This window comes from Penaeus japonicus, unplaced genomic scaffold (assembly GCF_977035675.1).
Source record: "Penaeus japonicus unplaced genomic scaffold, GWHDUDI00000001_assembly GWHDUDI00000032, whole genome shotgun sequence".
Taxonomy (NCBI): Eukaryota; Metazoa; Arthropoda; class Malacostraca; order Decapoda; family Penaeidae; genus Penaeus; species Penaeus japonicus.
Window position 1 is genome coordinate 21,166,492 of NW_028234434.1, and position 5,121 is coordinate 21,171,612.

At 43.4% G+C, this 5,121-nt stretch overlaps 1 protein-coding gene across 8 annotated transcripts in view; it reads right to left on the minus strand.

The window, feature by feature from the left end:
* The window catches only part of slo (calcium-activated potassium channel slo), a 170,944-nt gene extending 166,972 nt beyond the window's left edge, over nt 1-3,972 (minus strand). For all 8 annotated transcript variants that reach the window (XM_086556477.1, XM_086556472.1, XM_086556467.1 and 5 more), the window contains exon 1: nt 3,915-3,972. The gene's annotated coding sequence lies outside the window, so the exon portion shown is untranslated. The remainder of the gene's footprint in view (nt 1-3,914) is intronic.
* Between the last annotated feature and the right edge of the window lie 1,149 nt (nt 3,973-5,121).

Sequence of the window (5,121 nt, forward strand, 5' to 3'; positions counted from 1 at the left end):
ACTTCATGAGAAATAGTCTTCATGATATAAATAGGCCTACATCTAATTAAAGCATCATGACCCACGGTACCAGATGGCCCGAAAAACCACGATACCGTTTCCCTCTGTCAGCTGAATCGATATATCTATCATGTGATACAGAACATTTTTTTTGATCATGTGTAAACGACGGTACAAAGTTCTCCACAACACTAACATTCACAACTAACGACTGACCAGTGGTGAGTACCGAGTAGTGGGTAATTGGATATGAGTAATGGATGAGTTCATGTTGGGTCAAAGGGATGCTAAGTTCAGGTGGGTTTTACGATCCAAGGATTCTTATTTGAAGGAGTGAACTTTGTGTCTATGCTCTTGTAATTTCATCCTAAAGCCACTCAAGTCACATCAATTACCATCATCCGTTTCACGAAGATGGTTTGAGATGGAGAGGAAATAAAATTGAATGTAAAACATCGTTCTAAGTTTGCCATGTCACTGGAAATGCGACATGATGGTTCCAGGGGATTGACATAGGCCTAACTGAGGCTTACAGTTCACTCATTCTATGAATACTTTAAGATAAGAAGACCATTTTTTTTAGATATATGCACCGAGAATCCTTGGAACGTAAAAAAATAACATTCGCCAGGGAAATATCTGTAGAACATCTTCATGTGGAAACAGAGAGTTAGAAGTATGGGATGTACATGTAACGAGTAAGTGCGTGGACAACACGGGGTAAACTCGTATGTCGTGGGTGTGATTTACTGGAGGATTATTCCAGGCACAAAGGTCAGGCATAAACTATACGTTGAAGCGGTAGTGGTTAAGGCATACAGTGTCGCAGGGAGGGGCATGGCAGGAGGTATATCGAGCAGGAGACTGGAGGCATGGATGGGTTCATCAAAATAGACGGAGGATGCATTAGGAAGTGTGGGCTAAGGCATCAATATCGAAGCTGTTGCTAGATAGCTCTTGTCGTCAGGACCTGGCCAAGCCTCGGGAAAAAAATCAAGAAGCAGATCCATAATAAACATAAGCATAAATATACTTAATTTACTAATAAATATATTGAAGCAATGCTAAGCAAAAAGCTAATTAACTGAATGTATGGATACAACTACAGAAAATACTAAACAAATAAACAGGAAAGGCGAGTTAAAAGGATTTGAAAAGGTGAATAAGGATGAGAAAGAAGCGCATTAGAGTGGTAACTGGGTAAAGTGTAAGTGCATAGTGTCCTGTCGTGTGAGATTTGGCCCGAAATGTCGGAATGCGGATGACTGAATGCCTCGACAGGATTCGGGGAAATTTTAAGAGAGAGGGAGGCTTCTGACTGTAGCTGGAAGTGAGCGTTGTGAGAGGAACGTTGAGTCATTCTGATCCCCCCCACACACGTCGCGGCAAAGATGTCGTATTTATGCTGCCCTGGCACAAAGAACCCTCCAGGGTGCATTTCCACCTCTAACAAATCTCTCTCCAATGACACGCAGCCTTTCTCGTCTGTCATCCCAGGAATTCCCAACTTTAAAAGGGATCCAGTACTGTGAGGCCCGCGATTCACTAGATGCTACATTAACTTCAATTATAGAGGTCTCCCTTTCAAAGCCCACGACTCTACTATCCAATGCGGATTTCCGACGAACCCCAAAAGGACAAATAAAATCCCGGTATTCTCGGCTTGCTCCATCTGATTACCAATCCCTGTCACTCTATTATTTCCGCAAAAACGACCTGCAGGAAGAGCTGATTCTTCCAAGGTATTATCCCCTGAATTATCCGGTAAACAGTCAGTGATTTTAATACAAGATCATTTCTTTCCGGCGAGAGTGAAAACAACTTTGGTGACTTTCTTTGTGATCACGATTTCCCGGAAAATGAAAGGGAGAGACACATAAGGACCGCGATCTAATCTCCCTACCATTAGCTGCTCACGGGCGTCGCTCCTAATCTCACAGATGTGACACAAACAAATGCTAGTGCACGTGCAAAATGATCGCGGCGGTGCATGTATGCTTCCAATCGGGGCATGATTCTTCCCATGTGAATATGTTGTGTAATGCAATACAACTGTATGTATGTTGTGCAAATTACTGGACATACGAGCGAGAAAATGTATGTGTTAAGGTCCCATAAAGACGGCGTATATCAATTAAAGGAAACCCGGTCACCGAAATCCATTGGAATTTTGACAAGGTTGTGCTATGTAGGAGTATCAAGGGAAAAATAATGACCTGTTTGTGGTAGGTGTCAAGATGACAGTAAAATGAATAACAAAATTCATAAAGCAAATAAGAGGCAAAGGGACGTCTACTACGAAATTATGTATGTATCTAAACTACAGACATAAAAACGATAAACAGAGAAAGAGGGGGGAGGGAGGGGGGAGAGGGGGAGGGAGAGAGAGAAGGGAGAGAGAGAGAGGGGAGGGAGAGAGAAGAGAGAGAAGAGAGAGAAGAGAGAGAAGAGAGAAGAGAGAAGAGAGAGACAGAGGAGAGAGAGAGAGAGAGAAAGAGAGAGAAAGAGAAGAGAAGAGAAGAGAAGAGAAGAGAAGAGAAGAGAAGAGAAGAGAAGAGAAGAGAAGAGAAGAGAAGAGAAGAGAAGAGAAGAGAGAGAGAAGAGAGAGAGTGAGTCAGACAGAAAGACAGAGTGACAAAGATAGAAAGATTGGCAGAGAACAATGGACAGAGTGTCCTTGTGAAGAGCACTAGGAGGATGAAAAGCGACCAATGAGAAGGCCGTAAAGAGAGCATTAAGGGTGGCCAGTAGAAGGGGACAATAGGCTGCCATTGGGCCACATGGGTGATGAGAGATAGGGAATAAAAAAGAAAAGTGGCAAGGCGGAGAGGACAGCAAGGGTGAGCAACATTAGATCTAGCAGGGTGAATTTCGGCAAGATGAACAATAGGGCAGAATACAAACCATGCATAAGGAACACATTCGAAGCAGCATAGGACAAGCATGTGTCACAGCAACATGGGCAGCTTTTGCAGACGCAGCAGACACATTCACACGGGACACAAAAGCTACAACAACTACAAACGCAATGAATGGTGCGAGATCCTCATGACTGTGATCTGTGTAGGTAGATGTCTCCGCCCCGCTACTAGACTCTGCAGCACTACCTGGTGTGTGGAGCCTCTTGCTCTAAGGGTAAAAGGCTACTGGGCAGCAACACACCTGCGCCCGCAACACTACAAAATCATCCTTCTTCTTTCCTCATCACTAGCGAGTAAATTGCGTGGTCGACTACCATGGTTAAAAAAATAATAATGTCTAGAGGGACGTGTGCACTGAGAAGCAATTCAGATCTGCTAGTCAAAACAGTGAAAAAAGGGGGTGGGGGGTGGGGGTGGGGAACTGGCCTGAGTGGCGCTTCTGACTGACAGGCGGTCAGTAGAAGAGGGTTAACTGGAGCTCTGATGCTGAACGGCGGCACGAGCGAGCGCGGGGATAACCTCCGTGGAACGAAAGGTCGGTTTGTGTGTGTGTGTGTGTGTGTGTGTGTGTGTGTGTGTGTGTGTGTGTGTGTGTGTGTGTGTGTGTGTGTGTGTGTGTGTGTGTGTGTGTGTGTGTGAATGTGTGTATGTGCGTGAGTACGCGTCATCAAAAGTATATGTATGTGTGAATTCCAGTGTGCAAAAATGCATATCCATATATGCAGAGAATGTTATGCATGCAGACATGCATCTGTTTGCATTTGTGTGTATGTAAAAGTACGTGTGCACACGCACTTGTTCACGGGCACATGCGCGCCTTTATAAACCAACCGAACATTCACTTCGGAGGAAAAAATGTGCAAAAAAACAGCACAAAAATCGCCCCACACTCGCCGTGGCCTGCCGCTGAGTCTACCCAGAGGTTGTGGTAAGTTGGGGGGGGGGGGGGGCAAGAACAGACTCAAAGGGGGAGGGGGAGAGGGCGGTACTTACTTTGATGCGTCAATGAAGTATATGACGAGAGAGGCGATACTGAGGATGAACACCAGCACCACCTGCGAAGGAGAAGATACTGAGATGAACATGAACATAAACACACCAGCACAAACACGACACACAACAACACCAACAACACATACACACAGACACACACACACACACACACACACACACACACACACACACACACACACACACATCTCTCTCACACACTCACTCACTCTCTATTTTTTATGTGTCTGTCCGTCTGTTTGAGTGTGTGTGTGCGTGAAATCATCTTACCAATGATGTTGCTTACGTATATAAGACAAAAAATATTACATATATTAACTATTACTTATTATAAGTTTTTAAAAAACACTACATAAAGAAAAAAAAAAATAAAATATATAAAATATCACAAAAAAAAAACAAAAAAAAAAAAATAAAAATAAAAAATAATATATATATATATATATATGTATATATATATATATATGTATGTATGTATGTATGTATGTATGTATATATAAGAACAAACGTAAATATGAATATTCTTCAAAAACGCAAACAAGAATAAAAAATCAAAAGACACGCAACCTGACGTGAGAGAAATAAAAGAGAATATGAAAATAATACAAAAGTCAGAGCGTAAACCGCGAAATTTACGACAGGGATTTCGGGGTCGCTTGTTATTCGTCTGTCTTATGGGGGGATGGAAGGGCAGACTATGGGAAACAGAGAGATAGCTAGTAGATGGGAGGGAGGAAGGGAGGGAGGGAAGGATAGCGGGAGTGAGAGTGAGAGGGAGGAAGGGATTGAAGGAGGGAGGGCAGGAGGAAGAAAGAGAGAGAGATGAAGAGAGAGAGAGAGAGAGAGAGAGAGAGAGAGAGAGAGAGAGAGAGAGAGAGAGAGAGAGAGAGAGAGAGAGAGAGAGAGAGAGAGAGAGAGAGAGAGAGAGAGAGAGAGAGAGAGAGAGAGAGAGAGAGAGAGAGAGAGAGAGAGAGAGAGACGCGAGCTCACACATTCATTCATTCATTCATTCATTCAATCATTCATTCATTCACTCACTCTCACTCTCGCTCTCACACACACACGCAGATAGATAGATAGATAGATAGATAGATAGATAGATAGAGAGAGAGAGAGAGAGAGAGAGAGAGAGAGAGAGAGAGAGAGAGAGAGAGAGAGAGAGAGAGAGAGAGAGAGAGAGAGAGAGAGA